Below are 10,934 nucleotides of genomic sequence, written 5' to 3'. Positions count from 1 at the left end.
TAACTGGCCTCTCAGTTGTTCCATATATAAACTAAACAAAGTAGGAGGTGTATTGAACCAAACATCAAAGGATATAGATATTGGGTCGGAAGCTAAATTTCCAAGCCTCAGTAGTTGTTTATGGTTGGTTAAAAAAGATTCGAATCAAATGAGAGCTTTCCCTTTCAAGTCCATATGATTTGACAGGCTGTATATTTGCGTGCAAAGATCGAAGGTGTCAAAAACCGCACTCTGATGAACAGGGAAAAAGAGACATGCTTATGATGCCTTGGAGGTATCCAAAATATTCAGCATGCTTGTTTCAGTGCTAAAGGCCTTGCAAACGATGGATTGATAAGGAATTAGGAAGATTTTGATCTATGACATCAGCCAGCTTATCTAAAACATACCACCAATACTTTGCCAAGCCATGTTAGTTCTGCTTAATAGGTCTCCAGGTTTCAATGAAAGTTGCACCAGCATTCAAGAGTGGCAAAAGTAGGGTCTAGTTTGAGAAAGGTGTTCACGGCTGAGCCTATGGAATCTTTGAATATTGCAATTATGTTGAGGAAGAGGACTTGGAATTCTTGACATTTTGTCTCTGTGTGTATGATTGGTGAATATATTTTGGGTTGAAATTTTGTTGCACAATTTAAAAAGTATTTTGTGTCTACTAAATGAGGTGTAAATCTTTATTTGGAGACATGTGACTTTTGCAATGAAGATCTCTTTTTGAAAGGTTTTTCTTGCAGCTTTAAGAGCCATTGGCGATCTGGTGGATTTTTTTTACATCTCCACTCTCTTTCCGGTCTATGATGGTTTCTAAAGGAGGTCAGTGATCTGTGGGTTTTCGATTTTACCAGATGATTTTTGTTATTAAATTTGTGTGATTCAGTTGGCTATTTTGTCAGTGGTTTTGTGATAATATAAATTCTTTATCTTACTGTAGGATTGAGTTTTGGTACTTATTTCTTGCAAGCCTTTAGAAATAGAGAGTTAAGTAATATGGTTGAAGGCTCTTTTGGAAATTATTCTGAAATTAGTTTGAGGGTGTTGACAGAAATTAGGAAATGGTCTGACCAGACAACTTCTACAAATTTAGATTTTAATTTGATCAGCCATGACCAGGTTAAGGATTTTTCCTTATGAGTGAATAGGATGCTTTGATATTTGTTTCCTTTAATTATCATTCACTACTATCATTATCAGTGATTTCATTCATTGCTAAATATATCAAGAGGTCAAGGCCAGTGACATGTCAAAAGTAATGTCCTCTATGACTGTTAAGGTTACACCTACAGAATGCATCTGTTACCAAGGCTGTCTGTGCTCACCGTGGCTGTTCGCAAGTTAAGTGCAGTGTCCTGGAATATGGACCGCAACTACCAGATGGGCCTGTCTGCCTGATGGTTTGCACAAGCTCACAGAGAACCCACATCATAGGCAAAGATTATAACCAATCAGGTCCTGGAGGAGCGCCTTATAATTTTATACCCAGACCTCATTCACATTAACCACAATAGGTTAGATCCGCTATCATGTTGCCTCCTTCCAGCAGCAGGTGGGAAGGCATTGCTTGTTTGCTTGGTCCAATCAGCACACTAATGATTATTTCTACTTTCATAAATATTTCACCTTTGGGGTAGAAACTCTTAACTAAACTTACTTTGCCTAGGGATCCTGTGTTTTGATCTAAAGTTTCTGTTGATGGTATCGAGTTATACTACTCTGGCTGTTCATAGTAATGTCATAAAAGATGGCAATGTTGAGTGATATATGTTTTCATCTATGATGCCATTTGTGATGTCAGCTGTGACATCATGTGTGAGGTCCTGAGCAGTGGATTGGGGCAAGTAGTTGTGCATGTGCTATGCTTAAATATTGATAGTGAAAAATATGTAACATGGTCGGTAGTTTTACCAGTTGTAGTTAAAGTTTAAGGATCGTCTAGAGAAAAGTAACACGGTGTGGCCCTCGGTCAAAAAAACATAAAGGACATATGTAATGTGGGACTAATTGGTAAAAACAAATTGAATTGTCGGCGTTCAGCATATTCTGAAAACAACTCGGCAGTTGACTCATCTTTACAAGTGCAAAGTCGATCCGGTGAAGTGTGTCTTGGTATTATGACTTGCAAGAAAAAAAGTGTGACATCAAAAAAAGGCTTTCAATGGTACCGGGTAAGTAGTGGCCATGGTTTGGAGGAGCCCTTCAAAGGTATATATCATGCACCGGTTCCATTCAAACACGAGCCATGGAACGTATCGCCTTTTGCCGATTTGTGCCTGATAGTTCTACATCTCCAATGGTACTGGGCGAATTTATGGCGTGCAAGGTAATTGGGTATTGGTACTAAATAGCCGAGACATCTTTATAAACGACTAAACGTACACTTATGTATTTCCAACGCCACTATTGCCCCTGGTACATTGGGGTTCCGTTAGCACTGCTGCCGCAATGTTTACCTAGGGTGGCCAGTTGCTCGGGAACTTTCAACGCCATGGCGAGTCGCACTTCCTCGCTCTCCGTTGCAACGCGTGCGTGGCTGTAGACATTTGTTGCGGAGCGGAACGCAACCAACATTTTAAGAGACTGTTTTTTCGTTATTCTTTTTACGGGGACGAGGCAGCCACGCTAGGTTTGGGGTGCGTCAAAGGAGGAAGTGTGATGCGGAGAGGGGCTGTCGGCGGCAGAGCGGAGAGGGCTGGCGTGGCCGCTTGCAAACAGCGCTGTGTGGAGACGTGTACACAGCGCACAGAACACGCGTCGCCTCCCCGCAATGTGCAACCGACATTTCACAAGGCCGTTTGTCTCTGACGTTGCACCATCCTCGCCCCCCTACTTGCAACCGTTCCTTTTGTCTGTTTTTTTTGTATGTAAGAAATAAAACGTCCTCTTGCTGCAATCGTGGCGCACACTTTAATGAATTCGAGGAGGCGGGGAAAGGAAATAGACTAAAAACAAATTTAATTAAAGGTTAAGTGCGGGGAAAGGTGTATTTTGGTGTTATTATTGCCAGGGTCTGCCTTCTCACTGGGGACGCAGAGAGCGGCGAAGGGTTGTTTTCAAAGGATTTTTCAAAACTGTCAAATCCGTTTTGAAAGTGCACCACGTTCCTCCCTTGTGGTGTTTGGGTGTCTAGAAACTAAAAGCGCTTCCAGCTTTTGTAATGCGTGCGAGGAGAGAGGAGGGGGAAGAGTCCAAAAAAGAGCCGGGCGCATGCGCAGTAGCCGCCCGTGCCATATTGGAATGAGGCAGTGAGCGGAGTGCTGAGAGCCTGCGAAGGGGGAGGCGGAGGAGAGGCAGAAAAATAGAGCTCAGCCCCGCGAATCCGGCTGGAAAAACTGCCGGCAGGTAAGGCGAGCCCGGGAGATGCGGCTTCTCGGGGAGCCGGCCCCCGGGGGGAGCTGTTAGAAGGGGTTTGCGTTCACTCCGGGAGGGGCTGAGGCTTTTTTTCCGCTCCCCAACTTTGGCGGAGGCGGGCGGCTGGCCAGAGATGGGGCTGCGCGGTGTGTGCGCGTGCCTGCTGCACTTCAGGCTCGGGGCTGAGCCGGGAGTGCGGGCTGCCCCGACTGTCCTTCCCGGCGCACGGCTCTGCGCCGCACGCGCCCCGGGCTCGGGCGCCCTTCTTTTATCCACACCGCCCGCCGTTAAAAACAGAGAGGGGGGGAAACTGTCCTCTATTTTCATGGATCTTTTCCTTCCTCATTCACTTAGGGGCGAAGAAAAGCCTGACCTCTTGGTGTTTTTTTTGCAGAGTGACGTCTTAAGAACTTCGAGCAAAGTGCTCGGGTCTGGAGCGAAGGACATCTAGTCCCAGCCCCGCCGGCTAGCTTTTCTTGGAGGAAATTAAGAATAAAAATAGCAGAGGGAGCGTCTATGACCTTTTGTGCATTTGCACTGTTTTAAAATGTTCCTTTCGCTTTTGTTTCCCCCTCCATTAGACTTTGCTGTTACAGTCTCACCCGCTGCGAAGTTTGCCGGTGAAAATGTAGTGATGTTGTGTTGACGTTATTGCCTTGGGTCAGAAAACAAAATCGTAAAAGCGAATGTAGACATGTTGTGCCAGAAAACCAAGACCATGTCCTAAAAATGCGACCCCACATTTATGCACTACCTAACTTTACTCTTTGTACTGTGCATTTTTTTTTACTAATATTGATTTAAAAATGCTGACCTATTTAAACCATGTGCCTTTCACATGAATTATCCCCCGCCCCGTCTCTTAAAGGGAGATCACCTCATACCCTTTATATGCAAAGTGTGCATGTTGACAACTTGGGGTGACGTAAGGTTACTTTTTATGACCTAGATGCCAGAAGTGATAAACATTTAACCTGTGCCCTCGGTGTTGCCGTTCCTCCTCTAAAAGGGACAGCCCCTATGCAAATACGGATGAGTGCACTCTGTCCCAAAGGGACCCGCGGCTCTGAGCAAAGACCGCATGATGGGAAGCACTTCCTTCCAGGGCCCGCATCATTGTGCATTAGGTGGCACAGAGCACAGCCCCCCACCCCCCACGCGCTGTTGCTCACACCCATCATCTGCCTTGGTTCCGCCAATGCAGACAGTTAGAAGATGGCTTTTTTCACTGTCCCAGCGAGTATTATAGCACTTTGAAATAATTATAATAGTAAAAATACTCAGACACAAATCCAGGATTTAACTTAAATCCTGAGAATTTATTATTGTTGTTTAGTTATAAAGTATTTTTTCATGCATTTGTCAAGTAACAATTTACTGCTGAAATGATTGTTTGAACCCTCCTTGATATTAAAAGAAGGGGAAATCAAACTGATAGACACCCGTGGGCCTCAGTTTTCTCAAATTGCTGTACAGAGGGGAGAAAACCCATGGGATGGTGTTATTATCCCTTTAGACCGTTGTTGATAGGTCATTAGTGCGGTGTAATACGACCTGTTTTCTGGGCCTGTGTATCTAGATGACTGTTTCGCCTGGGGAAAGTTGGAGACATCATTTGGCAAAGCTGTGTTTTCCCTTGTTATTATTTTGCTACAGTATCTTAAACGTTATTGATGATGTGTATAAAAAATTAAAACATTTGAGTTGACTGATGCCTAGGGTTGTGTATGAGTTCAATTAAGTTTAGTACATGCTTATAGATTTCAAGACATATACTTAAACTTGAGTTTGCATCTGGCCTTCTATACGTTGTACAGTTGTTGAATAGCAAAACATGTTTATTCCTTCACATGTTAGTGTTTTACCTTTTCGGCACACTGATAGCCTTAAATATAAATGTTTGCAACGGGGGAGACCTCTGTGAACCGAAGTTGTTATGATATTACATCATTCACCTTGAATTTCTTCTTATATACCCAGTGTCACTGGAATTATGCTGCATGGGTGGACTAAATTATGCGACTGGGTGGGCTAAATTATGTGGAAACAAAATGCAATCTATGTTGCATTACGTAGCACATTTTTTGATAATATTACTTAGTTATTTTGTCATCTGTAAACATGTTAACACATTATAGGTAAAGTTTTCACTTTATTAATTCAGATTTTCACCCAGATACTGCAGTAAGCACTTTGAAAGTGACCAATCAATCTTTACAAAGGGCTTTGCGCTGCAACACACATTGCTCCCTTTTTGATAACTTTTGATTTCTTTGAGCTAGAATTTTTTTTTTGTTAAAATCTGCAGTAGACGATGTATTATGTGGCTATTCCACAAATTTGCAGAAAGCACCACGGCCACAGAATTATATCATTCTAGTGGCCCTGAATATACCATACACTTCCATGCGACTGAGCACAACTCAGAAATCTACTCTTGTCAGTTTGTTTTGTGCATGGGGCTAAAGACTCCTAGAAATGCATACAAAGATGTAATAGCACATTCTCCTCCAAAAAGAGCTTCTGCTAGTCATACCTGGACACAAACTGTGCATTGTAGGCATTGGTGCCTTTGATTTGGAGATCAGTCATTGACATCTCTACAACAATCAGGTTGTTTGCTTAGACAGATAGGGCTCCTTGAAACACTACTTTCCAGTCAGACTCAATGTGTTCATGCTGCTTGGAGCCGGATAGGACATAATTAAACCTCTTCTCTGGTCCTCAGACACATCACAAAACACTCTTCAGGAGGATCACACTAACCTGTTCCATCCCTGTCTTCAAAATGCATGCCTCTTTATGCTTCTCTGAAGGTAAATTAGCATGGCTACCAGGCTGTACAGTGGCATCAGTGAACTATATATACCTTTACAGTAACAAGCAGTCCTTTTTTAGGTGAACTGCACAATTCCTCCTTTTGACATAGTCTACCTTTATGACGTAGTGTCTGTACCACTTGTTCATCGTTGTCTTTACCTTTGCAAATGGCCTCTTCCTCTTTGAGTGCCTACTCTGTCTCTACAAGTTGTGCAGTTTTATATTAATTTACCGTATAAAGCTCTCTACTGGGCTTGATTCTCACATTTGCACTTACTTATACACATACGCTTACCCGCAGTTGTAAATATGGAGCTTTTGGGGATTCAGAAACATTCGCACCTTCTGTGTGTTCTACTTTTTAGACTCCTTTGGCGAAGCCACCTTCCCTTCAACTTCACAAAGTTTTGGGGTGTTCCGCTTCTCTCACAGGAAGCACATTTACACCAGCCCTTTGCCTCAGTACATTTTTGATCATTTCCACGGTGTGAAAAGTTCGGGAAGCAGTTCGTTAATGACAACAAGTTCACAAGTTTGTGGCCTTTCACAGTTTCTCAAGACAGACCCCATTTTGATCATCTTACTGCCCACCCATTGCTGGAGTGTACCATCAAATTATTGATAAATGTCCATTGGAGTTTGGTTATGGTGGCAGCCTGCAACTAAACAATGGTTGGGGTTGCTGTATTCAGTCCCAGATGCAGCCACTGTGTTGTAAAGTGTCACCATCTCAAAATTCATATGCAGTGAAGTGATGGGTGTCTCCCTTCCATCACTCCTCTCCCTGGCTTAGCAAACTGCACCTTTCTTCGTAGACATATTCACATTTCTATTTTACCAACATTGCTAAGCAACGAGAAACTGCTGCTGCAGGAGGGAGCGTTTCCGCAATCCCAGAGCTGAGCACTGCACTGGTGGGGGTGAGCCACTGAGGAGTATTTTATCGCCAAACAACACTTGAGTTTTCATCTTGAAAAAACATTTTAAAATATAAAAATTTGTTTCTGATCGACAGCAAGCTGTTTTCATGTGTTTGACGTCATTGTTAGCTTCAGGTGAACCTGTCACAGCAGGCATGTTCTTTTTGCTGAACGTGCAATTGCATACAAACTGTGATTCACACCGTAGCAGTCAAGTGCGCCGGGGTATATTGAACAAAAAATACGAAAGTTCCCAAATTAACTCCAAAGTCGGGAAAAAATACAAGCCTTCAAAATGGGCATTCAAATTCCAGTGCAGAAAGGAGGAGCCGAGTCAGGCGTCCTCGGTGAGCCTGCGCCACCGCCTCCCTTTGAACTGCATCCGACATTAAAATCAGCCACGACCACGTTCAGTAGATATAAATGCTAACTGGGATTTAAAGGACCTTGCAGACATCGTGACTGTGCACGGAGGCAGGAGCCTTGCAGCAGAGTTTTTATGTTACTTCGCGTGCAGGAATTTCTTGCACGCTGTGTATGTTAGCAGACGCTTCCGGTGGCAGTTGATGGAATTGCACTGACATTTTACATTTAAACAACGTGGCTAGCATTGCAATTTTGACACGATTCGTAGAAAATACTGAATGTTGCCCTCCCTTACAAAAGCAAACGCAACACTACCCTTTGTGTTCGGTCACTATTGCAACCTCCACCTGCATTTTTGCAGTGGAAACGCAAGTAAATAGCTTTGAAAGACTTGTGCCCTAGTCACAAATACAACATTCAAAATACAGACAGAGATTTAGATCTTTTCCTGAAGGTAACTTATATTTTTTATTTTAATTCTCAACTATTCCCAGACTTTTTTTTGGGAATGTCGTAGATTTTCCCAAAGGTTCCCAGTGGTTGGGGGTGTTTCATGGCAAAGAACTTCTTAAGTACACTTTATTTTAATCTCAAGTCAAATAATCTTTATTCGACCAATAATATGCCATGAACGAGAAAGACATAAAATACAATACAAATCTATACATTCGAACATTATTTTAAAACTTCCACGAAAACGTAACATACAAATTCAAAAAGCTAGTAACACCACCACAAAGAATAGCAACTTTTGAGGCTAGATAATTCAGGAACCTTTTTATTTGTCTGTTGGGAAAGCTTTGTTTTGTTGCTGTAAAAAGCCCTTCCCTCGCCTCCTTAGCAAGCCTTGGTATGAATCCTTACTGCTACCTATTTTACCACACTTGTGAAGAAATTAGCATTAGTTACTGCATTTACGCTCACCAGGAAACCCATTGTGCGTTCCCTGGAGTCGCCAAAGGATACATTGGGTTATATGCACTTAAATAGTAAAAAAAACTTTGCTCAATTGTGTTCTGAACAGTATTGTGTTTTTGACTTGACTACAGTGAAATGAGCATGTATCAAAATTTTCTTTCAGAATACCTCTTTGTTCAAATCATGTCAACAAACTATCTTAATCCAAACGAGGTTATTTTTGGAAAGTTCTTGGAGCATTTTGCAGAGGAATTTGATTAATGTGCATCAGAATTAAGCATTGGTGTAACTCAGATTTTAGCCAGATTACATATATTTTGTTTGACAGTTCTGTCAGCTTTGCAAGGCACAAAAAGTAACTGCTTCTGTGTTAGATATTCTGTTGCGGAAGGTTACAATATAAGAAGTTGATTTAATATAGCACTTTCAGCCTTTAAAGATACCATTTCGAAGCACTGTAAATAACAGGTGTTTTTACCAGAGGTGGGCCATTTATGTTTGCTTAGGTTGATCACAATTCAGACCCAATATTTTTAGAATTCCAGACACAAGAAAACAGATTAAAAAAACAGCAGCCTGAGATTTGGAGCGAGACAAAGAGCCCTTTGGCATTTATTGTACCCTGTTTTCTAGACCACTCAGACAGACAATGCAGTGCACATCTTTCTGGACCTTAAAAGAGGCGAGGAAGCTGTGACTATTCCACTGTTATGAGTGGTACCCGGTAGTCCATCAGAATAGTTGACAAAAAAAGTGTGTCAATCTAAGGGACCGAAAGGCAGTCAAATCATAATTATTGAATCAAGTTGGTTATTTAGCTCATCAATGTGACTTTCTTTCAGCCAATCAGAATGGGTTCTGGAGCTCAGACCTTCCTGATAGATTTCAGTGTTTTTGACATGGAGCTGTGAGAAACACGAGGAAATGAAGAGTATTGGTTGAAAATTGCAACACGAAAATCAAGTGCAGCCATTATGGCACTTAAATGTCTTACAGCCACTGGAATGTTGAGATAGGTGTATTTTGCCAGTTTTGCATTTTGGGCATTTGTTCACACTCAGTTATTACTCAGCTCAGTTATGCTATTAGGTAGCCCGTGGTATTCAGCTTATCACCCTTGTATGGAGAAATGTCATTCTGGGGTATAACTTACGGTAATTAAAGTTTGGCAGATGTCTTACTCCATCACAAGCACAATGGATATCCTGTCTCCCTTATTACAAATAAATTATTACCTGTGGTACTTGTAATAAAGCGCAGGATGTCCGTCATGATTGTGCTGGTGTAACCCATCTGTCAAACTCTAAACCAGGCCCTGAGTCTTCAGCAGAAGACTACCCTAGACTGTGAATCATGATATTTAATGGGCAGCTTCCAAATGCATCTTGCAGTGAAGACTGGTATGGTAGCTTCCATTTTTGAGGATAATGACTCAACACTGCCCCAACTTCTTAATTGCCCTTGCAGGTATGGGAAATATATTCTTATTTTTAAGACTCATTTGGTGAGTGTCAGGAACATGTGCGTTCTTATATGAATGGGCAATTGAGCTTTGTAAACCAGAGACCACTCTGTGTTCACCTCTCTAAATTTGTGAATGATGTAACATTTTCTGAACAATTTACTTGGACTGTTAAGTGGATGTCTGGAAGTTTTGTAGTTCTGGAAATAGCTGAAGTTTCCATAACTTAGTCTGAATGAAGAGGTACTCAAACAGAGCTACTGAGGTAGGATCTTGTGACCTGAAAGTCTTGTTATGTAAATTTATGTCAGTAATTTGTGTAGCTCGTTTTCTGCTTTAGGATTGGGCTCGCTGCAATAATAAAAATAAAGTTCAGTTCAATTTCAGGTTTGATTGTGAGGAGTGGACCGCACACTAGTATCTGATTTTGCTTGGGCCACACTCAAATGTCAGCAGCGAGCAGTGCATTCATTGAGCTATCTAACTTAGTAAGCCTGTGACATCCCTTCTGTCATGTCAGTCTTACTTAATTTCAATAGTAATTGTTTCATGATTATATTCTAGAATGGTTCTACTTTTTGCAGCACAGCTTTCTTTCGAACCAGGGGTTAAAAAGAGATGTAGTATGCAGCCCTACACTGTTCATTGCTTGGAATGTGTTTTGCATTCTGTTAGTAGTGCAGATATGTTACCTTGTACGAGTGTAGGATATTAAAGCAAACATTTATTCTACTTTTGCCGGCATGCGGGGGGGTCCTGCCTCCTTCTATTGGCTTCCTAGGCATCCAGACTTGCTTGGTTTTTAAGTCTACATATGATTAGTTGCCAAACATGGGAAGTAGTGTGGATGTAGGGTTTGCAAGCTGGTACTACAGAAACGCTTAGAGAGAGGATAAGGCCTTATTAAAGGATACTATGCACTGGCTTTGGATTTTTCAGGGTCGGATGGTCTTCCCCGGAGAGTATGTTTTTCCAGAATGCAGCATTTAACTCAGAGTGGCAAATTACGAGTCAGCCTTTTTTACCAGCTCTGCTCCTAGTACACTTAAGAGCAAACCCATGAAAGTCTTCCTTCCCCTTTCTCTTGGTAGCTCTGTAAGAAATAA

The 10,934-nt window shown here is 41.9% G+C and overlaps 1 protein-coding gene across 2 annotated transcripts in view; it reads left to right on the top strand.

Moving 5' to 3' along the window:
* Positions 1-3,200: 3,200 nt before the first annotated feature.
* SFMBT1 (Scm like with four mbt domains 1) overlaps positions 3,201-10,934 on the top strand; it is a 477,315-nt gene continuing 469,581 nt past the window's right edge. The window contains exon 1 of one of the 2 annotated variants that reach the window (XM_069206385.1): positions 3,201-3,333. The gene's annotated coding sequence lies outside the window, so the exon portion shown is untranslated. The remainder of the gene's footprint in view (positions 3,334-10,934) is intronic. The other variant, XM_069206386.1, reaches the window with a different exon arrangement.

The sequence above is a fragment of the Pleurodeles waltl genome, chromosome 9, assembly GCF_031143425.1.
Source record: "Pleurodeles waltl isolate 20211129_DDA chromosome 9, aPleWal1.hap1.20221129, whole genome shotgun sequence".
In the NCBI taxonomy this organism is placed as follows: domain Eukaryota; kingdom Metazoa; phylum Chordata; class Amphibia; order Caudata; family Salamandridae; genus Pleurodeles; species Pleurodeles waltl.
Note: the sequence above shows the minus strand (reverse complement) of the source record. Positions and strands in the feature narration are given on the sequence as shown.